The sequence below is a fragment of the Protopterus annectens genome, chromosome 11.part0 (genome assembly GCF_019279795.1).
Source record: "Protopterus annectens isolate FY-2018-M chromosome 11.part0, PAN1.0, whole genome shotgun sequence".
In the NCBI taxonomy this organism is placed as follows: Eukaryota; Metazoa; Chordata; order Ceratodontiformes; family Protopteridae; genus Protopterus; species Protopterus annectens.
In genome coordinates, this window is record NC_056745.1 from 162338328 (window position 1) to 162363006 (window position 24679).

A 24679-nucleotide genomic window follows, 5' to 3' on the forward strand; every position below is an offset into this window, starting at 1 on the left:
AGCAAAATGTATAGTATTTATTACTTTTCTATACGCTTAAAATGTAGATATATAGGACTATTGAAATTAATTATATTAATATATTTAGTGGCATTAAGTGTTAAGGTTGCACTATACATATAGTCACATTTTATTTATTTTATTTTATTCACACAGTTCTTTGACTAATAACCTTGGAGCAGTTTTTAAATGTGTTTCTTTAAAACGAAATTAATCAATTAAACTGGTTGTGTATAAGTAAATTGCAATTAATTAAGCAATTAATTAGGGAGGGTTTTGTATTTAAGCAAGCTTCACAAACTGTGCTTTGTATTCTGATGAAGTTCGTTGGAGCGAACGAAACCTAGGTAAATAATAAAGGAGTTATTTTTATGCTGGTTGTGTGTCTTGAGAAGAACTTTCACAGTAATGGAATATTGGATGCAGTATTATCGCTTGTAAATTGCTGTTACTACTCTCCTTATTGGCGTTTTGCCTCCATCTCGCTTCATTTGTTGTATTGTTGGCGTTTGTCCTTGGTTACTAATCTTGCAGAAGATACCTCAGATTCATAGCTGGCTCAATGCACTGCCAATTCTCTGCACTGCCCTTTGGCTTAACTACTGCGCCCAGGGTCTTCACAAAATGCTTGGCACCAGCAATTGCATATTGCAGACAAAGAGGAATTCAAATTTATCCTAACTTGGACGATTGCCTTATTCAAGCAGAGAACAAGGACAATCTACTAGAGCACCTGGAGTTTGTAAAAAGATTATTGATTTGCCTAGGGTACACAGTAAACAAAAAGAAATCAAAATAAGTACCCTCTCAAGAGATAATATTCCTGGGTGCAAGCTTAAATACAACTGCCCAGATGGCTTATCTCACGCCAGACAAACAAAGGCAACTGACTTTTTACTTCACAATGTTGGCAACAAAGACCCAGTTATCTGCAAGAAAACTTCTGCAGGCCTTGGGCTTCATGTCATCCTGCATTCTGCTAATTCCATATGAAAGACTGCATATGAGGAAACTACAATGGTATCTAAAAAGTGTTTGGACTCAACATTGCCACAGCCTGGAAATATTGATTACCCTCATCATTCCTTGCCTTCAACAGGAGTTTCGATGGTGGGCACAGTCCTGTCACCTCAACAAGGGACAGCCATTCAACCTACCCACAGCCAGACAGTCAATAACAACAGATGCTTCATATTATGCCAGGGGGGCCCACATGGCAGGAAAATGTATTCAGGGCTCATGGCCCTCAAGCCAAATGCATCTTCATATCAATCATAAAGAGATGCTAGCTGTTCAGAATGCCCTGACAGCTTTCAAGGACCTACTTCATCCAGGACAACTACTGATAAGGACGGGCAATACTACAGTCATGTGGTACATAAACAAGCAGGGAAGCACACATTCCTACCCCCCTCTGCAGACAAGCCATGACTTTGTGGGACACAGCATTGACTTATCAAGTACGTCTGCAAACACAATTCCTCTGGCAGATGAACTAAGCAGAAACATTACGGATCCCCACGAGTGGAAACTGGATCCTCAAGTCTTCAGCATGATAACAAAGAAATGGGGATGCCCAGACATAGATCTTTTTGCCTCCCCTCACAACTGCCAACTACAGAGATTCTGCACAAGGACTTATCACAAGCAAGCATGGAAAGTGGATGCTGTATCATTCAGCTGAAAAACCCTAACAGTATATGCCTTTCCTCCTCTGCCTCTCCTTCCCAAGGTACTCCTAAAGGTCAGACAAGAGAAGACAAAAATGATTCTGATTGCCCCATACTGGCCCCACCAGCACTGGTACCCAATCCTAAAGAGTTTGTCTCAAGGCCCAGCCTGGACATTCCCTCTAATTCCTCACTTACTGACCCAACGAAACAATCAGATCCTGCACAGCCAACTCAGGACCCTAAATCTGACAGCATGGCGAATAATGTAGCCATTCAGAACACACCTCTCTCTAAAGCAGTGATGGCTGTTATTTTGTAGGCCAGGAGGCCAAGTACCAGAAAATCTTATGCAGAAAAATGGAAGAGATTCTATGCTTGGAACCAGGCACAAGGAATTGACATGCTTGTACCAAACATTCCTCAGATTTTACAATACCTAACTGAGATGCTGGACAAAGGCCTATCCTTGTCATCAATTAAAATCCATGCCTCTTCCATTTCAGCTCATTACAATATGGAATCACCAATTTTTTTCTCATCCATTGCTAAGGCAGTACCTCAGAGGGGCCAAAAACATAAGACCTCCAAGGAGAGCATCAATACCTGCATGGGTCCTCAATTATGTCTTGGAGAAACTCACACTGCTGCCTTTTGAGCCAGCCAATTCAGCTGAAATAAAGTTCTTATCTTGGAAAACAGCTCTGCTCCTAGCAATAACCTCTGCAAGACGAGTCTCAGAGTTGCAGGCTCTCATGGCTGTGGAACCTTCTATTATTTTCCATCCAGACAGGGTTTCTCTGAGGACTAACCCTACATTTATGCCTAAGGTAATGTCCAGTGTGGCCCTTAACCAAACCATTCATTTGCCTACTTTTTATCCAAACCCACAGAATAAGAGTGAGAGACTCCTGCATTCTTTGGACATACACAGACAGCTACACTTATACTTGGACAGAACTAAAGCTTTCAGAAAGACTGAGCAACTTTTAGTGGCATATGCTGCAGGATCACAAGGAAAACCTATCTCAAAGCAGACTATTTCGAAATGGATAGGCCACTGCATTCAGTTCTGTTATTCACAACATGGCAAATCAATCCCTAAGGGCATTAGGCCACATTCTACCAGAGCAGCAGCCACTTCAGCAGCCTTCCTCAGAGGGGTACCAACCAAAGACATTTTCGAGGCTGCAACTTGGAGTTCAGTGCCCACTTTCACCAAGCACTACCATTTACCTCCCTACTCTAAATCCAGAGCAGGCTTTGCCACTGCAGTTTTGCAGGGCCTTATAGCCTCTCCTAATTCTATTTAGATCCAGCCACCCTACCTCATCTTTGGGATTCAACCCAAGTGTAATGACTGCAACAGTGAAACACGATGAACATAGTACAGTTGTGTACCTACCATAAATGTAGATGTTCGAGTGTATTCACTGTTGCAGTCCAGGTTACAAAACAAGAAACACAATTTATATCTTAACATAACACAAGTTAAACTGAATAAATAATTAATGCCTACATTTAAATTTTATTTCTTAGTAACTTTTTAGTCATCTGTGCAGTACTGTTGGGACGTATTTGTTCAACTAAAAGTTTCTGTTTGTAGTTTTTTGGATTGTGAGTGTTCACAGCTATTTCTACTTTTCTACTATGGGAAGCCAGCCTGAATAGAGATGTATGGTTTTAACACCTGGTTTCACCTTGCATGATATTCCAAATGGTTAGATTACATTAAATCAATAAGGGCTTATCAACAGAGCCGAAAGCAAAGTGAACAAAACAGATACTTATTTTAATATAATGGGACTTGGTTCACTTTTGCAGCAAGACAAAGTTTTGGTGGAATGTTTGCCAGTTCCAAACAATCGTTTGCCACTGCTGGAGTATTTGAAAAAAAGAGAAGCAGGTATAAATAGAACAGAAATGTTTTTGCAGTTGGAGAAGGGTTTAATTAAATTTAAGCATTTACAATAGGGCATTTTATATTTTGAGAATTGTCTCAGTCAGAAGAGTTCCCAAAGGATTAAGAATGACTGAGATGCCAATACGCAATGATTTTCCAAAATCGTGGGGAAAAGGCCATATATAACTTTCAGTGAAATGTGTTTCAGTGAATTGTATTTTCAGTGAATTGAGTTTTCAGTGATTTGTGCACAGTCATATGAATTTCAGTGAAATGTGCTTTCAGTAAATAGTCCTAGACCCATGTGTGTGTGTATATATATATATATATATATATATATATATATATATATATATATATATTTATATATGCACGTATATAGATAGATACACACATACATACATCATAAATATACATGAAGAGACAGGAGCTGCTAATTTTTTTTTTTTTTTTTGATGCAGACAATGGAAGCTCAAGTGAACTCTAAAAGGGCAGCGATCAAAGGTCGGGGACTGAACCCTGGACTCCACAACTGTAAGGCAAAGAATGTGAAACACTAAGCCTTAATATTTCCCAGTAACATCTAATAAAAGTCTAGACTACTTCTGCTTTATTGTACTTATCAGTGGGAAGTTACTACTTGCTGAATACGTGGTCAGGTTAAGAATCTCCAGCTGTCTTGGGTGATTGAGTTGTACCAGTTTTAAATCAGTTTACAGTGATACTGACTGGGGTGACATACTGCTTTTAGCTGTGTATGACAGCAAGGACTAGCAAACAAAGGCACACTCTGATGAATACCGTGCCTTCCCTTCTTTCCTCAGAATATCAAAATAAAAGCTCAGAACAAATGAACACTGTTTTTAAACTGCAGTGAGGTCTTTTAGAGTCTTTTAATTGCTATTACTAGCAATATTTCACAGGGAATGATGTAAAAGGTAGCACACACACAAGTACTGCAAGCTGTGTAACGGTGCATAAATCAAAAGGACAAAGCATGAGCGATTTTAGCATTACACCCAAGGGTTTGAGCATTACGTTTTCATTAAGCACACAGTGCAGTACATTATTTAAAGGTTCAAACAGTACATACAGTTTCTGAAGCTTAGCCCACTGGCAAAAATCAACAAATGCAAAGGTAGTCACACAAGGCTTAGGTGGGAGATATCCAATATTCAGTATAAAACACTGTGTCACATTGCAATGCTATTTTTTTTTCTCCTAGTTTCCAGACGTGTTATTTTTCAAGTCTCTGATACAACCTCCCTTTCTATCCTCGGAATGAAGGTTTCCATTCTAATAGCACAAGCTGCTACTGTTTTAACCAGTGTCTCTAAACACTGTGTATGTGTGGTAAATTACACAAGGTAAAGTTGCAATCTGAGGTAACAGCTGAATGCGGAACATAAGATTAGCAAAAACAGAGATTTTCAGGTTCATAATTATAACAAAACGTAATGTGATATTTCTATACAAAAAACTGATAAGTAACCTAATTACATTTACCATTTTAAAATGTCTATTCTTGATCCACTTGTTTCACACACATGAATATATTCAACACAAAATAGTATTTTTACATATCAAAAATTATGTATTTCATGCATGCCATCAGGGCTATTTTACTTATTTAACAATTGTTTACCGGGAAAGTCCTACTTGGAACAAAGTCAATTTTCAGCAGAGGCCCGGGAGAAACGCTTCAGATGCATGTCTTTGCAATGTAGAAGAAAACCCACACGAACGCACGGAGGACATACAGACTCTGCACAGAAGGCACCCCAGCCAAGAATCAAACCGGAGAACCTCTTGCTGTGAGAAGACAACACAACCATTGCACCACTGCACCGTCCAAAACCAACATTTCCCACACAACCACCTAATTCACCAATCTAGACCCTGCAGGTGATTTCCTTGTTAAGCAGTGCATCTTCTGAACTGCTTGTCCAGAGGAAGGTTCCGATGGCAGAAAATTCAACAGGGAAGACCGGACTTCTGTTTCCTCTGAAATGATCTTTAGATCATTCTGCAGGATCCTCAAGCATATTTTGTATACCTCCATCAGGATGCAGACAGAGGGAATTCTCACACAGTTCCCCAAACAATCCCCCAAATGATTCAATTCAACCTAAAAGAACAGTGGCTCTAGTCCAAGATCATCCCCAAAGTTTTCATTCGATCAAAGAATGAACTCTGAAAGCCTGTGAAAGAGCACCATTTCCACCATTTGTATTAGTGATCCTTTAGGTCAGTATCTAAAACTCATGACCTCAGCAGAGAATGGAAAACTGACCAGTACCACTGCAGAGCTTCATCCTAGGACTCAGCTCTCACTTCACCAAAGTCCAGTATGATGCTTGCAATACTAATACCACTGTACCTATCACCAGTCAATCTTCTAATGCTCACTCCCTCAACTTTTTAGCAAGACCCCAAAATACTTGCAGCTACACCCCTCTTTGCCAGTAAAGAGCAAATGTACTCTTTTTTCAGGACCGAATCAAAACTTGAATTTGAAATGCTGATTTTCATCATAGGTACTTAATACTCAGCAGTAAACCACTACAGCAAATGCTGAAAATTATGGCCACATGAAGCCAAGAGGAAACTCATCTAAAATCAACAAAGACAAAGTACAGTTGTGTACCTACCATAAATGTAGATGTTCGAGTGTATTCACTGTTGCAGTCATTACACTTGGGTTATCCTGCTGGCAGGCTACCTGCAGTTGGCCTGAATTCCAAAGTCCTGGTCCAGCGTCGGTTGCTGTTGCCTCCTCCCTGACGTCAGTGCGCCAGGGGTATAAAAGATGCAGCCGACGCCACTTTCTTCAGTTTTTCTTGCCCCAGATGTCAGGTGCCCCCAAACTGGTAAGCTAAAAATTTATCCCAATAAGTATGCATGCCATAACATAAACATTTCCTTCATCTACAAGCAAATACACCACATAGGTTGTATAGGATAGAGAAATACAGATAAGTCCCAGCAAAGAAAAGGGGGATGGTGGGAGGGTAACCTGGACTGCAACAGTGAATACACTCGAACATCTACATTTATGGTAGGTACATAACTGTACTATGTTCATCGTGTTTCACTGTTGCAGTCATTACACTTGGGTTGAATCCCAGAGATGAGGTAGGGTGGCTGGGTCTAAATAGAATTAGGAGAGGCTATAAGGCCCTGCAAAACTGCAGTGGCAAAGCCAGCTCTGGATTTAGAGTAGAGAGGTAAATGGTAGTGCTTGGTGAAAGTGTGCACTGAACTCCAAGTTGCAGCCTCGAAAATGTCTTTGGTTGGTACCCCCTATTTACCAAATTTAATAACAGCCACAGTTTCTTGCTTACTTTTACTTTTGGGTCCTGTTTTCTGTTTCATACTGATGCTCTATCAATGTTAATATGTCATTCCAGTCTTTCAATTTGCTACCTAAGCATTTATTAAATGATTGTACGTTTGTACATTTAAAAAAAAAAAGACAAAATCTCTAATACTTTCTTGTATTCAAACCATAACTCAATTCATTTGGACTTTTACTTTATCTTCCTTTACTTAATATTTTATGTACCACCAGGCATGTCATATCCCATATTTTGACTGCTATTCTTTATTTTTTGACACTTAACAGAATTTTCTGTCCCTTTTTCCTTTTTTTCTGTACCATTCATGTTGTTTTGATTTTCTTTAACGTCTTTCCCTTCTTTTCCTGTTATTTACTGTGTGGAATACCTTTCAACCTATTAGCTCACGAAATTTGGACAAAGCTCAAAATAATGGGGGACAATAGCACAAAATAGGGACAGATTTTTACTATTGCTCTTACACTTAAAAATTTGATAGAATAACAGGATTGGTATTAGCATGCCTTTTCTGAAGGAAGTGAAGTCTGAAACTCAAATGTATGCCGTTATTTAGTGATTTCAATGATTTGAAAGAAAACCGCAAATTTTATGAGGCAAAAATCTGGACGTTCTGTGAAAATCTGGACAACTGAGAGGTATGCTCTGGGGTCAAAGTCCACTTTTGAAACATTTTAATAAAATCATGTTTTTCTTTCATTCTGTTACTACCTGTTATATTCTTCACTCTATGTCATAATCTTCCATAAATTTCCTTACCGCGCGCAATCTGTTCCCATATGTTCCCTAGGTATGGAGGCCGAACAAATTCTACTTTGTCATTCTCAAACCACTTTCATTTATTCCCAAACAAATCTTTTTTATGAGTTTAGCCTCAAACCGCAAGTTAATGGAAAAGCTTGTACTTGCCAAGCTTTCCTTCATGTTCCTTGATAACCATGCAGCCCAGGCTACATGTACTGCTATTGGTAAAGTAAATGTTCAAAAAATTATTATTAATTTAAACAAAAACACAAGCAAGCCAGTAGCAGAGCAAACCTTGCTGTGTTTTTTTATTAGTAGCATTAAGTGATAAATGGTTTTATTTCATCAGACCATAGTAAAAACAGGGCCACTGGGCCATGAACTTTTAACATTTCCATATTGTCATAATAAAAGAAGCCAAGTTATAGTAAATAAATGGATAAGCAAAGTAATTGAACAAAATGGACTTAATCAACCAACAGAGATTAACCATACATCTAATTCAATCAATAAGGCTAAAACGAGAAAAAATAACATTCAGAGTATTGGCTAGTGCTGGGGCTGGCATTTGGCACAGAGGTTAAGGCAGTGAGTTGTAGTTCCTCTGGTACAGAGTTTGATTCTAGTGAGGAGGTCTCTCATTTTCATTCAGCTGTATTGTGTTTTCATCAGGAATCTGTAGCCCCTTCTTCCAATCATCCTGCTTGACAGGGGCAGTCAGTCCCCTTAAGCCTCAAGGTCAATTGCCAGGCAAATTCCCCTTCTGAGCTGTCCCCGGAGCACCCCACTGTGGAGGAGCATAGAAAACTGGCTTGTAAAGGAGTCATCTGAATTCCCCTTAGGAGTCTTTCACTGAAGATGTTGATTTTGAGGAAGGGGAGGATTCCTCAAGATTCTTCTTGGAGGGCATCTTCTTTGGAGACATCCTAGAATTGATGAGACAGTCAGGTGGTTTGTCAACCAGTGCTCCTTCCCAAGAGGAGTTTGTATTCCTCGATACTTGTGGGGCTGGCCCATCTACTTCTAGGGTGGCTCTTCCTGCTGAATCATTTATTTAGTCTCTCAGCAGGCATGGAAGGAACCAGACTTATTGGAGCAGATAACGCGTAAGCCCGATAAAACCTTAGATGTTCTGTAGTCCTATCTCCGCTCCAACTCAGCAATTCTCTAGCTCAAATTCTACTGGTTGGCTCGTGGTAAGGAGGTGTATCCCATAATGCACTGCTAACATATTCCAGATTTCGTTTGCCACTCGTTGAGCTCAGACTTGCTTCCTCTTGGCCGTGGCTAAGTGAAAAATGTTCTACTTGTTTTTTTCAATTTATTGCTTACCTAAATATCTGTATTCACTGATTTAGTGATCGTTCATAACCTGTGTCTGTTTTAGACATTTTGTGGCATTGTTTTTTCTGTTGCTGATTGGCCATCCTATCGTTGGCCTTTTTTGTGTGTATCCCTGCATTGCTCTTGTCTCTACTTGCTGTACAACTGCTTAATTGTTCTCTTTCTTCTCACCAAGTGCTAGGACCATTTAAGTTAGAGGACCTTGTCCTCGGTTCTGTTGCTCATGTCTTCTTCCAGGGCTAGGCCCGTTTAAGTTAGAGGACCTAGTCCTCTGTCCGTTATTTCCTTCTTTTCTTAGGGCTAGGCCCATTCAAGTTAGAGGACCTAGTCCTCTATCTGTCTGTCTTTATTGTTTCCACAGGACTTGACGTTTATTTAGAGGTAGTCCTTGTTTGGTCTTTATTGGTTGTCTGGCATTGGTGTTTATTAGTGCACAGTTATGTCTAAGGATGCTAAAGACCACAAGCCTTCTGGCTTTGAAAAAATGCACTAAATGTGCCCAGAAAATGTCTTTGACAGATGGGCATAATATTTGTGTCTACTGCTTAGGTGCTAGTCACCTTCAAGAGTATTGTTCATTTTGTCTTGCCCTTAGTCCCCAAGTTCTTCAAGAGAGAAAGAACAAACTCATTTTGAAAGGCCTGTTAAAGCATTCTTTTGAGGATGAGTTGGCTTCTTCGTCCTCCAGTTCTAAGTCACCATCTTCTAAAAAGGACAAAGCCAAATCCACTAAAAGGCGGTCTCCCATTCAATCGGTGTCTTTGGAGCCGCCAGACAAAAGTTGCCAAATTGACTACATCCTCTTTGGCTCCACTGGTTTTGGTGCTGACAGAGGGTTCTGATGTGGAACAATCAGTTTTGGTTCCAGAATTTTCGGAGCCGATAACTGAGTCTATGTCTTGGAGCCGGTCAGCTGAACTCCACCCGGTCTCTCCGACACTCAGATCGCCTATCTTTCAGCAGTCTAGCTCCCCCACTTTATCCTCCAGGTCCTCTAGGAGCCTTTCTAATGAGGACGTTGAGAGAGTGGTGCGCAGACTCCTCCAGACCTCGGTGCTGGCAAATTTACTTTTGGCTCTGTCCCAGTCGGCTCCGGAGCCTAATGTGCCTGTGCACCCTGTCGATGTTCCTCCTCTGAGCTGCTCTGTCACATCAGAGATAGAAATGTCAGTGCCTCCTGCTATGGAAAGGTCAGTTCCAGCTACCTCAGTTGGTCTCTCAGGTCTGATATTCGCTCCGACCCCCTTTGTTGCCTTCCGTGGGGTCTAGGGTCCTAAGCTCTCCGGTCAAGCCCGAGGGGGGCACTTGGACCCGAACTTCTTTGGTTCTGAGCCTACCTCTCGGTGCTTCAGCTCGGGTGAGTTCGGACCCCGCATCTGCCTTGGAGCCTATCTCCTCGGCACCGATGACTGCCTCTGCACCTTCGGAGCGGGGGGCATTCTCGAAGCCAGGAGGGTGATGAGAAGTGTTCTGTCCAAGTCTTCAGTTCCAATCAGGGGTACCGACACTCTTCCCCCTAAAGCGCCAACTTCAGTCTCAGTGCCTTCTCGTATCCTACATAGCAGAGACTCGCAGCCTCAGGAAACCTCCATGAGTGGTCCCCAGTCTTCCAAGGTCTCCCCAGAATATCCTTCTGAGGAGCCTCCATGGAAGAAAACTTGTAAGAGGAAACATGTTGACTCCCCTGATGAGTCCATTACATCAGACACTGACCTCGAGGAGTCAGAAGGGTCCCCTACGTCATCCTCTGATGATATATCCTTCGCAGATATCCTTGAGATCCTGAAACAGAGAGGCGGTACTTCGGATGAGGAGTCAGTGTACCTGAAGGTTTTCGGGTCCCAACCCTCCATCTCTTGGGTGTCTCCACCTTTTGATGAGCTACTGGATCTAGTGAGTCGAAAGGTGTGGGAATCTCCCGATACTGTGGAACCAGTTCCTAGAAGACCTAATAAATTCTTGTCAGCACCTCTGGACAAAAATTTTCTTATTAAAGGCGTGCTAGTAGATGCCATGGTGGTGGCAGCAGCCACCAAAAAGGAACTTGCTGAAACTTCCTCCACTGTCCATCCACCGAACAAGGAGTCTCAAACGATGGATAGGTATGGGAAGCGTATCTTTTCTTCAGTGGCGTTTACACTCAGATTGCTGAACTACCTGTCTCACTTCACTAGGCTCCAGAGAGATCTCCTGAAAGAACTGGGAGATACTCTACAAGGTAACGTATCTGAAGCAATGTCAGATAAGTTTAACGCACAGATGTCTACCTTAAAATTCTATCATAAACTCCTCCATGCGGCTGATATCCTATGCAGCAGATGGAGCGAGTAGGGCAGCAGGTTCAGGAGTTTCTGTTAGAAGACACTCCTGGATGCGCTTGTGTAACTTTGCAGAGGCCGTTAAGTCTACATTTACCAGTGCCCCCTTTGATGGGTACTCGTTGTTTGGATCCAAGGTAAAGGATACACTCACCAGGTGCAAACAGGAAGGGAAAACCCTGTCTGCCGTGGGAGTCAATTTTTCCATTCCTTCTAGAACCTATCCCAAAGGGCAGAACGGCGGTAAAATGGGGTTCAAGGAGTCGCAGAGGTTTTTCCAGGACGCACAGGGTGATTCCTTTTCCAGAGGCAGAGGAGGAGGAGGAAATAACGGTAGATGCCACCCTAGAGGCAGGGGAGGCCCGCAGAACCAGGGAGACCGTGATTCCTCTCATGGTCGTCCCTATCAGCGCTCCTGAAAGGAAGCCCGACTGCACATCTCTGGAGCCAGTCAGGGGTTGTATATCCTTATACCCAGAAGCCTGGAGCGGTATCACTCAAGAAAAGTGGGTACTAAGCATAATTACTAGAGGATACTGTATTCCCTTCCCTTATCCCCTCCTCGGATCAGACGAATCCCAGATGTTCCACCCAATCACAGGGATTATGTAACTATAGAAATCCAAATGTTGCTCGTAAAGAGAGTCATCCAACCCATCTCCGCAGACCAAGTATGATTTGGGACTTACTCCAGATTCTTTTTGGTGCCGAAAAAAACAGGGGACTTGAGACCAATCTTGGATCTCAGCAGATTGAACGAATCGATACAGAAGTCCAAATTCCGAATGGTCACTTTACAGTCGATACTCCCATTGTTAGGGAAAGACGTTTGGATGTGCTCCATAGATCTCCAAGATGCGGACTACCACATCAAAATGGACAGAGCATCAAGGAGTCATTTACGCTTCCAGCTGGGGGCCAGTCATTATCAGTTTCGCACCCTGCTCTTTGGTCTCACCACAGCCCCCAGGGTGTTCACCAAATGTATGGCAGTGGTAATGGCTCACTTGAGATGCCTAGGATTCCAAATATTTCCGTACCTGGACGACTGGCTCCTTACTGCCACCACCAGGCATCTACTATTACAGGTCAAAGACACCACCATTTCCACTTGCTTGCAGCTAGGGATTACAATAAACTGGCAAACATCTGCATTATCGCCCTCTCAGCATGTGAATTTTATTGGCGCCAAAATAAATACAGTCACAATGAGGGCTTACCTCCCCATAGAGAGAGAATTCTGAATCTCAGGCAACAAATTTTGTGTCTGCTTCGTCAGCGGAAGGCAAAAGCAAAGACACGATGCTCGAATTGTTAGGGACAATGGCCTCTACAATAACATTAATTCCATTAGCCAGACTGCACATGAGGGTTCTGCAGTGGTTACTTTTTTCCCAATGGCCACTGCAGCATCCACCTCTTTCTCACCCCATTTTGATAACAGAATCGTGCAAACAGGATCTTCACTGGTGGACCCAGTCAAGTCATCTGATCACAGGCAGACCTTTTGTTCAGTCTCCCCCTGTTGCCACTGTGACCACGGATGCCTCTCGGATAGGGTGGGGGGGCATTATCTAGGGAGAACTGTCCAGGGCATGTGGCAGGAACACGAGGCTCATTTGCATATCAACATCTTGGAGATGAGAGCAGTGCTTCTGGCGTTGCTGGCACTTCACAGCTTTCTTCCTCTAGGGGTGATTGCGATCCACTCGGACAATATGTTGGTGATATGGTACATAAACAAACACGGAGGGACCAGATCATATCCCCTTTGTAGAGAGGCCCTTTGAGTGTGGGTGTGGGCAGTGTGTTCCCACCATTTTCTTATCGCAGCACACATTCCAGGGAAAACCAACGTGATAGCCGACAGGCTCAGCAGGGCTATTTTGATGCCTCATGAGTGGTCTCTGAATCCACACATTGCGGAACAGATTTTTTGCAGATGGGGTCAGCCTTGCTGTGATCTTTTTGCCACCCTTCTGGATGCCAAATGCAGCAGCTACTTCACCCTGATCTCCCCGAAAGGGGAGGCACCCAGAGATGCACTCGTTCACGATTGGCCCTCAGGATTTCACTATGCATCCCCACCAATTCCCCTGATATCGAAGGAAATTCAGAAAGAAAGATCCTTGGGAAACAAAATGATCCTCATTGCTCCTTACTGGCATCGTCGGACTTGGTTCCCCTTCCTCAGACCTCATCTAATGGACGAACCTTGGACTCTAGACCCAGTGCCAGATTTACTGACACATGTCAGGGGTGTTCCATCCCTCTCTCCGCACCCTCAGTTTGACAGCTTGGCTGCTCCAATTCCATCTCTAGTCAGGCTTCATGACTTTTACCCTGATGTTGTACATATTCTGACTTCTTCTCACAAGCCTTCAACTAGAAAGATTTTTCACCAGTAAGTGGAAAAGGTTTTCTTTTTGGGCCCGTGAGAGAAAACTTGATCCCTATACAGCTCCCATCTCTGCCATTCTGGAGTTCCTTACTCAGTTGTTCCATCAAGGCTCAGCAGCTGCCACTATTAAAGTTCACTTGGCAGCTATTTCTACCTTTCATTTGGCTAATGATCCTAACCTTATGGCGCATAGATTGTGTAGAACTTTTCTTAAATGAGCCATATTATTACGATTTCAAGTCATAGATCCTGTGGCACTGTGGGATTTGAATTTTGTACTTCAAAAACTTACTTCGAGTCCTTTTGAACCTTCAGCAACCTGTGACCTCAAGTTCCTATCATGGAAAACCATATTTTTAGTGGCCATTACATCTGCGAGGGTCTCAGAACTGCAATCCCTCTCTGGTGTTTCACAGAGATAGGGTTTCCTTACGGAACAACCCCTCATTTGTCCCTAAGGTCTCTTCTCAGGCTAATATTAATCAATCCATTGAATTACCTGTATTCTTCCCTAACTTTTCTGACAAGTACAAATTTCACCAGCTTGACGTTCATAGACGATTACGATTTTATCTTGATAGAACGCAAGGAAAGACCTACCTGTCTCCAGAATCACCTTGTCTCACTGGATTTCAAGCTGCATTTCATTTATTTATACAATCAGTGGCAAAGATCTTCCCTTCAAGGTGAAAGCTTACTCTACCAGATCTGTTTCTACTTCGGTAGCCTTTCAAGCAAAGATTCCAATAGAGAACATTTGTGCAGCAGCCACATGGGCTTCACCTCATACATTCATAACTCACTACAAATTGAACGTGGCTTTCAGGAACAGGTCTTCCTTTGGTTCCACAGTACTGAGGAGCATTTTCCAGTGAGCCACCCAAGATAAAGGTGCTAGGGGCGCTGTCCCAAGTGTAAGAATGAAGGCGAGATAGGACTACAGAACATAAAGAAGTTGTGTACTCACCATAATGTTCAATGTTTGTAGTCCATCTCTCTCTTCATTCGTACGAACCCTCCCTCCTGCCCCCTCCTAGAGGACCTGGGAGTATTGTGACTATTGCCTTATTTCTAAGTTGAGACCTTTCTACATGGTTTGTTCTTTGTCTCTGTATATTTACTGCTTGCAGCAAACAAGATCTGGGATACGTTAGCGGTGCATTATGAGATTCCTCCTTACAACGAGCCAACCAGAAGATTTTGAGCTAGAAACCCAAGTGTAAGAATGATGGACTACAAACATTGAACGTTATGGTGAGTACATAACTTCTTTTTGCAGCTAGAGGTAGGTCTAATTGAAGCAGTGGTGCCACCATAGATACAGTTGTGATTGCGACAGCCACAAAAAAGGAGCTGTCAGAAAAGAGCTGTACTATCCATCTCCCTAACAGGTAGTCCAAGGCTTTGGACAGATTCAGAAAGCAGACTTAACACCTTAGTGACATTTGCGTTATGTTTGCTGAATTTTCTATTTCACTTATACCTTGCCTGCTAACATCCAAGAAGACTCTGGAGTTGCAGCTATCCACCCTCTAGTTCATATCTAACATGTCCATGTGCTTGCTGTTGAATGCATAATGTGGCACTTCGATAGTTGAAAGCACCAGCATTGCTATATACCAAAACAGCAAAACAGAGAAACACCGACAGGGTAAAGTACCAAACAAACAAAGCAGAATCCAATAAAAAATGAAAGTTTGGTACACCAAGACAATCGAAGCCGACTACCTACACACATTAGAAAAACACAAAATTCTATTAGTACTTCGAATAGATTTCTTATTCCATACACAAATAGGAATAAAAGTGACACAATTGATCAAAAGGAATTGGAACATATTATTATTGAATAAAGATGTTGAGAAGATAGCTGGCACTGCTCCTAGTTTTTGTTATAAGAACACCAAATCCTCGAATCAGATTTTATGTTATGAACACAGAAGTCAGAGACCTAAGCCATCCATCAGAAAAGGAACTTTTCCTTGTCATCACTGTAATCATTGTTCTTGTATAGCCAGCACTAATATATTTATACATCCAGATACCCATATAAAATATGAGTTTCAAGATTATGCAGATTGCAGAACCAGGAATGTTGTCAAAAATGTCAAAGCTTTTATGTAGGTAAAACAAACAGAATGCTACGAGAAAGAATAAGAGAACACATATATGCCATCAATAAAGAAAATGACAATAATGGGATAGCCAAACATGTTATTAATAACAATACTTCACATAATTTTAAATTCTTAGTTTTAGAATTTATTGCCACTACAGTGAGACTAGGTGACATAGGCAATTACACTGAAAAAGAGGAGGGGAAATGGATTATCGGGCTACAAGCTGACAAAGGCCATGGTTTGAATGAAAGGGTTTCTCTTAAACCCTTCCTAAAAGATTGTGCATTAAAACATTAATTTTTTTACTTCTTAGGTTATTATACAGTATTATGAAGTATATACGTAGCTACCAGATCCTTCATTTTTTGCATACAATCATGCATAATTGGTTGTCATACATATACATTGTTTATTTAATATTGTTTTATGAAGCTATGACGTTACAGTCTTGCTCATTAGACTTTTTGATTACTTAATGTTATGTTTTACATATGCAAGATTTTATGAACACAGACACTTTAAGAAGTAATTGATTTTTAATTGCTTGATTGTTTTTAAGTACTATTTAAGCAGACTTGTCATTAATGGTTTTTAGAAAGTCTGATGAAACGTTTTACACAAACGTGAAAGTGCTTACTGATTTTGCAAATTAAAGGATTTTTTACTTGACTTTTGGTCGGCTTCGATTGTCTTGGTGTACCAAACTTTCATTTTTTATTATATACCAAAACACCTGGAGACATATCTGCGATTATGTGGAGAGCTTCAAGACATCCTTTTTGATTGCCTCTTTGAGAGGATTCACTCTTTTTGGACTCAAGGTCAAAGAAACTCTCACCAGACGTGAGCAGGAGGTCAAATCACTGTCTGCTGTGGGAATCCAGTTTTCCACTTCCAAAGGATTTTTTCCTGGAATCAGAAGGGGAGAAAAGCAATTGTGGTTCAGCAAAACCTGGGTTTTGCTCAGGATACTTCAGGAGATGACCGCCACCTTGGGTAGAGGAGAAACAGCTTTATAATGGACATTGCACCTGTGGCAGAGGTGTCTGCAGACTCAGGGGTTTTTGAGGTCCCTTAACCAAAAAACCCTTCCAGTGCTCCTTTCTGGAAACAGTTGAGGGACACTTATCTCTGCACCCCCAAGCGTGGTTAGCCACCACACAGGATTCTTGGTGTGCTGAGAATCATAACTAGAGGCTATGTTATTCCCTCTGTTTCTCATCACCCAAACAAAAGAAAACATCTTGATGATGGCTTCACCCATTCAGAGGAAGGGAACAGTGACAGATGTTTCAAATCTGGTAAAAAAAAAAAAAAAAAAAAAAAGGAGTCATCCAGGAGGTCGCACCAGGCCATCAAGGATCCATTGTCCATTCACATTTCTTTTTGTTACTGAAAAAGACTAGGGACCTCTGGTCCATTCTGGATCTCAGCTATCTAAACCAGTTTGCAAAACAATTGAAATTCTGGAAGGTCACAGTTCAGTTCAATCTGCTTCTTTTTTAAAGAAGGATGTGTGGATGTGCTTAGTAGACCTACATGATGCCTACTGTCATATCAAATTAGTGAGGCAGAGCCAATCATTTCTAGATCAGAGCACTGGCATTTAGTCTCACCCCAGCACCCGGGGTGCTTACCAAGTGAATGGCAGTGGTTACAGCACATCTCAGGCTGCAGGACTTTCAGGTGTTTCACATGGACAACTGGCTCATAATCCTTCCCATGAGGGATGTACTTGTTCAGGCCAGGGACTCCTTACTCCAGCTTTGTCACCAATTAGATATTACTGTCAACTTGAAGCAAAAACAGCAGACTCTGTTCCATACGACAGAACTCATAGGTTGCCTCCTGGACTCTACTTCTCAAATTGCCAAACTCATGGATTCTAGCATCCTTTTTCTATATCAGCAAACTGCCATAGTTCTTCTTACTCAAAGCCCCTAGCAAGACTAAAACTAATGTCTTTCGGCTTTTCCTGGTTAAGGGTCGCCACAGTGGAACTCCGGTCCGCTAATGATTGGCAGTGGATTTTTATGGTGCCGAGTTGCCAGCCTAACCTTCAAAGAAGGCACACCCATTCACTCACGCACCTACCTGCATGTCTTTAAATGTCATTCGACCGCGGGGAGGACATGCAGACTCCACACAGAAGGCGCTCCAGACGAGAATCGAACGGAAGAATCTCTTGCTGTGAGGCGACAACACTAACTGCTGCACCACTGCGGCTCAGACTGATCCTTCATACTGGGGTGGAAGGCTGTTTGGATTACACTGGTTCCTCATGCTAGATTTCACATGAGGGTTCTGCAGTGGGCTCTTTCTGTTCAATAATTCATGCTGTATCAACCCATGCAATTTCTAGTTTGTTTAACTTCAGTATGCAGACATCATATTCTCCGGTTGTTGACTTCCCTGCTGGTAGTTCTGAGTCACCTTTTCATCTTTCCACCCACCAGTGCAAAAATGATTATGAACGGTGGAAGGTGGGGTATTTCGAATGGAAGATGGTTCGAGGGATGTGGACTGCACCAAAGGCCAAACTTCACATCAATGTCTTGCAGATGACAGCAGTTTTCCCAGTGTTGCCGACTTTTCAGGACTCCCTTCTCAGGAGTGTGATTTCTGTCCAGGCAGACAATATGGCAATAGTCTGGAACATCAACAAACAAAGGGGATCTCACTTGTATCCATTATATCACAAAGCCATGAAGGCATTGCATTGGGTAATTTCTTTCCAACACTTTCTAGTGGCAATGCACATCCTAGGGAGTTCCATCATTTTAGCAGACAAATTGAACAGGTCCATTCTCCTGCTTCTCAAGTGGTCTCTCAATCAGTCGGTTGCTACCAAGATCTTCAGCCACTGGGGGTGGCCTTGCTGTGATCTTTTAGCACCCCCTCTCAACACCAAATGTAGCAGCTGCTTTGCCTTGATTCCTCAGGGAGGAGTCCATGAGGGATGCTGTGAACTGCACTTGGCCCTGGGTCTCCTTTAATCTTTCCCTCCTTTTCCTCTTATAATAAGGTTCCTTCAGAAAGCAATCTGGTACAAGGTAAGAGTGATCCTCATCACCCTTTTGGCTTCCATGGTAGGGAATCCCGAAAGTTATGAATACTGCAGTAGTGAAGGCAAGGACATCTACTGTTAGGGTAAGATTTTACACAACTGTACCTTTTTGTTGCTAGAGTGCCCATAGATGACATTGGTGCAGTGGCTGCTTGGTCTACTGTTCATACACTTATTTCACGTAATTAGCTGATCCTAAAGTCTATAAGTTCCATGATTTCTTTGGCTTCACAGTCTTCTGTAATATCCTTCTATGAGACCTCCCAGAGTGAATAGTAGCTGGGAGACTCTGTGCTATGAATTGAGTGGAACAAAAAAGACAACATCAGATGATAAAGTTAGGTACTTATCGTAACTCTAGATCCATGTTGTCTTCTGTCCATGTCAGCATTCCCTCCCTCCGCCCCCTAACCAAATTGTCACATTTATGGATTCTGATTAACCGTTTTGGACCTTTAATGAACCTAGTCTTTCCTACTGTTTGTACAGTATTTTGGCCTTTCATTTGGCCTCTGCATTTTCATTTTCCCTTCTTGGTAATGTAAGTATGTCTGGAATTTAGGCAGGGAAAGAGTTGATCTGAGGTACTGTAGGATGGGAGGGATTTTTAGTAGCGAGAGGAGCCTAAGCCCTGGATTCAAAATTCTGAAAAGTGCATATGTTGGACCCAGTCAGATTTGATGTATACCCATGAGTTGATTTGGATGGAAGAAGGCAACACGGATATAGTGTTATGGTAAGTATATGACTTTCATTTCTTCATAACTGAGACTTGTTTGGATTTATTTTTCTTTCAACGTGGCTTTCTTCTGGGGGGGGACTGTATAGTGAGCCACCTTTCTATTTTGTCATGTTTTTTGTAATAATTGTGTTCTTATACTTTCCTTATCACTTATTATTTTGTGTTATTCTGACATGCTTATTGCATCTTGTGTTTATTTATTGATGGATTGATTGATGCATGAAGCTGGATTACCTCCTTTTTCAGCATACTACAGCCTGTTACAGTGCATCTTGTTACCAACTTTAATGGATTTGTGGTAAGCAGTACTCTAGAGATGTTGATTTTGACCTTTAGGGTTCATTTTTTTAGTCATCATTTAAAGTGTACGCTCTATAATTGGAATTTGAAGATGTTCTTCATATTGATCTCTGCTGCAGTAGTCTAGGTTGTATGGGTTGCATCTTGCATAAACAGCTGGCCAGCTTTCAAAGCTTCAGGGCTCTTTCCATGCCTCCAGGTTTGGGTACCAAGCCCTTCAGAGCTTTCCTGTCATTGAGAAGAGTGCTCCTCTGACAGCTTTCAAAGATCTGTGGTCAGCTAACGCTTGTTCCATTGCTGGGCAGATAAGTTCATTTTGGGGAAAATCCTTCCATATTACTTTTAAAGTTATTTAAACTACGTGTTTGTAAGAATTAAAGGAGTATAAGCTAGAAAAAAAGTATTTTCCTTGATTGTCTTGTGACTTTTATGTATTTTTAAACAGGAGTGCATTTATTTGTTTTTGTGGTAAAATGCTTTTAAAAGTTGTTTAAAACAACATTTTTTGTGGAGAAACTGTTTATTTTACTTTTTGGAACTAGAAAAATTGTTTAAACTGCTTTTATTGTGCTTTTTTGTGGGTAAAAGTTACTTTTTTGTGACGTTCCAGTTTTACTGACTGTTACTGCTAAGCTTTCCCAGAAAAAAAGCACCTTTTTGGCTTGACCTTGGAACAAACTACGGTTCCCTTGGTCAGACTTTCTTCCAGGCACAAAAAGAAAAAAGTTAAGTAAGCAACCTTTGCCATCACAGTAGACTGTTAATTTGCCACAGTATCAGGTGGGTGACTGCGGCCAAACCTGTTTCCTCAGACCACTCATTTCTTTCTTCAGTTTCCTCTGGTGTTGTCATATAGCCACCACTGACAGGGGTTATCCGGGTACTGTGCAGTTGTTGGGGGTCCCAACTGTTGTCAGTCATGAGAGATAAGGCAGGGAATGAACCCTTGTTTAGCCAGAATGCTATGCCCATCCCTGTGGTAACTGTTGCTGGCAATTCTGGTTCTGTTTGTTTTAATTTACCTGCCAAAAAGGGAGACAGAACTAAACATTTAGTTTCTCCCGAGTCAGTTTCTCTGGACAGGAGTAACTTACTGGGCTTGGCTCAGTGTCTTGTGCAGGCTGTTGACCCCTTTTGTAAGGTGGTTCCTGGTAAAAAGAGAAGGGGATACCTATTTCCCTGAAGATGTTCAAGAAATGGAATCTGTAGAGGAATGTGAAGGGACAGATGCATCTTTTTCTGCCCAGGTTACTGATGCAGATTCTGAGGAGAATGTGGTATCTGAATCCACCCCATGAGGAATTAACTTTCTCTGAAACTATTTTTAGGATGAATCATTGTTTTCAGTGGGGCAGTACTGTGGTTTCTCAGCCCCTTAGAAAATACTGTGATTTGCTACAACTAGAATTTGCTCAACCTTCTCCCATCCACCCAGTGCTGTCAGCATTGGAGTATATATTTTGTACGGCTTGTGGTTTCCTTGACAGCCAACTTGCTGCCAGTAAGAAAGCAGATAGAATGTTCAAAGTTTCTCAGTTTTTGTAAACTAACCCCAGACCTGACCCAGTAGCTGCAGCTTTAGTTAATCCAGCTGCTTCAAGCATTTTGGTAATTCTAGTCCTCCTCCTTCTGTTAAGGATGGTGAAGCCATTGATAAGTTTGGGGGAAAGTGTATTATTCTGCAACTCTGATTTTTAGAATTTTGAATTGTCAGGCTTGTATATTGAATATTTACTAATTATGAAAGTATGAGGAATGCTCTGTCTGCGTTTTCTCTTGAGTGGAAAAATCTGCTTTGTGTAGTGTAGTTTATTCTATTTCTCAAGTCATACTAATCATTGTTTGAAGTTTGTTTATGACTCTGTTGCTTTTCAAACCTCCTAGAGGATGTCAAAAATGAAATTTTAAATTTTCTTTGAATAGAGATTTAGTTTTTTGATCCTCTAATGCAGACATTGTCAAAAAGTTTGATGAGAGAGGTAAGCTAATTCAGGGAATCTTTCAGATTTTTCAGCATTTCTTCTGTAAAATTTCCAAGGGATTTTTTGTTCCTTCATCCAAGTTTGTCAAGAAATAGTCACAGCAGAATGCTGGTAAGCAGATGTGTAAAAAATCAGTGGCAGAGAGGTTCCAAAAAGAAAGCAGGATCCATCCCTAGAACAAAGGACGAAGGACAGTCAGATTAGTCAGAATGGCTATATGATACATTGTCCCCCAGGCACCACCATGGCAGTCCCTTACCCCTACCAGAAAGTCTGAATCTCCATTTCTTTCCCTGACAGCAGATTATATGAGAACAGGCATGGGTCTTGAATGTGATTCGTCTTGGAAACAAATGGCAATGGGAAGAAATTACTCCGTACCAGGGGATTCTTTCTCATCTGCCAGACCAAACCCTTCTATTTACTCCTGTCAAACAACATAATGCTCTCTCAAGGCAAGAGAATCCTTCTTTCCTGAATCTGTTTGTGATAGTGCCCAAATTCAAAATCCTTTCCCTTCACAACCTATTACCTCTTCTTCCTCACTTGAGTTTTCTAGTAACCTTACATTTCAAAGATGCATTTCATCACATTCCTGTTTATCCAAATTTCAGGAGTTTATTAAGGTTTTGTGTGTCTGGGTCACATTATCGTTTTCCATCTTACCTTTTGTGCTACCCACTACTCCAGGAGTGTTCACAACGTGTCTCTTGTGGTATAGCCACAGCAGGCTACAGGGTATCCACAGTTTTCCATATTAAACAACTTATTTATTTTTTTTTAGTCTGTTTCAAAGTGTCATGAATCTCTCACCTGAGTCAGAGATCTACACAGGCTGAGATTTCAAGAGAACATTCAGAGGTCTTTTTTTACTCTCATCACACATGATTATTTCTGGGGAGCCTTCTTGACACCTCAGTACAAAGAGCTTTTGTTCCATGTAACAAAAGAAAATTGATGCATATTTAGATCTGTTCCAAGGGAGTTTCCACTTAGACTCAGGATTCTGGTTCTCATGGCACCCGTGATTCTCATGATACCTCTTGCAAGATTCCACTTGAGAAAGATGCATTGGTATCTGAAATCTCTTTGCTCCCATCATCAACACCCTTTGTGTTTTTAAATTCCAGTTCTGGGATTTGTGAAATAGGAAAATTTCCTGGTGGAGACATCAAATTTCTCTGAATCAAAGTCTCCCATTCTTCCCTCCTGCTCCAAAGCAGTCAGTCACTACATGCTCCTTGGGCATTGTTTGGGGAGAATTTTCAAGGAAAATAAACGTGCAATGTGTCTGAAACAAGAAAGATAGACCAAAACTCGTAAACAAAAGGTGATGGCTCTTATAAAGGCTCTCAAATCCTAATCATCTACCGGGCATCTTCATTTAGTTACAGACAGTACCACAGTATGCAGTACATAAACAAGTGAAGGACAATCAGATTTTTTTCCCTTTGGAAACTAGCCATGTTAACATGGGATATAGCTTTACAGCATAATCTCAGCCTACAGGCATCTTACATACTGTTAAAGCAAAACTGTGTGGCAGACCATTTTAGCAGGACCAAGGCAGACCCTCACGAGTGGAAACTGAATTAGGGAGTCTCCCAAGATTTGATACATCTTAGGTAGACCGTTTTGCTTCTCTCTAAACAAACAACTGGCAAAATTCCTTTTCAGGACTGTATGCGAGAAGGCCTGGAAACCAATGCCTTTTCTTTTCCTCTTCTTAGACTTCTCAAAGGCCTTTGATATGGTCAACCACCAATTACTCATCCACTCTGAAATCTATTTCCTTGGGCAACCATACTATACAGTGGGTCCAGTCCTATCTGAGTGGTAGACAACAAGCAGTACTGTGGCAGGGCAAACTATCCACCCTGTTATCTCTCACCCTTGGAGTTCCCTCAGGGCTCTATTTTAGGTCCTGTAGTCTTTTCTCTCTTTATTAATAACCTACACACTGCCATCCCAGAAGCAACCTGCATGTAATACACAGATGACGCCACTCTGATCTGCTCAGCCTCCTCCCCAAAAGCCCTGCAAACCTTAACCCAGAATACATTTAACACAGTTGAAAATTGGCTCTCTAATCAACGTCTTCTGTTGAATCCCAACAAAACTAAACTGTTACTCTTTACCCCCACGTGTAGGTCCACCCCACTTTCCTTTACTATAACATCAAACAATGGTACCTCTATTTCCCCAGATAGCCACACTAAGCTCTTGGGGGTAATAGTTGATAATCTCAAATTCGATCTGCACATCAACAATACTGTCAAAACCGTCAATAAGAAGCTCGGCTCAATATATAGAAGTAAACCTTTTCTAACCCCAATAGCTAGAATTGCAATTGTCTGCTCTCATCTTCTCTCTACCCTTCAATATGCTTCCCCTATACTCTGTAATCTAAACAAATCAGAGCTTACCAAACTCTCTCACTGTTACCACCATATTGCCAGATTTGCCACCGGATCCACATATAGGACACATCACTGTCAAAACCTCAATCTCCTAGGGTGACTAGAACTGCCAAGCTTACTTCAGTTCAGTCAGCTAATAGTAGCACATAATATTCTCAACCAACCCGAAAACACCCCGCATTTAAAAATATCATAAAACCATATAGTAACTCCAGGCCATTACGCTCATCCAACAAGCTGTTAGTCCAAACACAAAGTTAATAACTCCGCTGGAGATTCCCTGCTTGCCAACTCTGTTGGCAAATCTTGGAA

The 24679-nt window shown here is 41.6% G+C and overlaps 1 protein-coding gene across 2 annotated transcripts in view; it reads left to right on the forward strand.

Moving 5' to 3' along the window:
- LOC122815235 (solute carrier family 45 member 3-like) overlaps window positions 1-24679 on the forward strand; it is a 691924-nt gene that overhangs the window by 206600 nt on the left and 460645 nt on the right. Inside the window, exon 1 of one of the 2 annotated variants that reach the window (XM_044087565.1) lies at window positions 4033-4107. The exons of the other annotated variant lie outside the window; for it this stretch is intronic. The gene's annotated coding sequence lies outside the window, so the exon portion shown is untranslated. Of the gene's footprint in view, window positions 1-4032; window positions 4108-24679 lie in introns of those variants that run through there. 2 annotated transcript variants of the gene reach the window in all.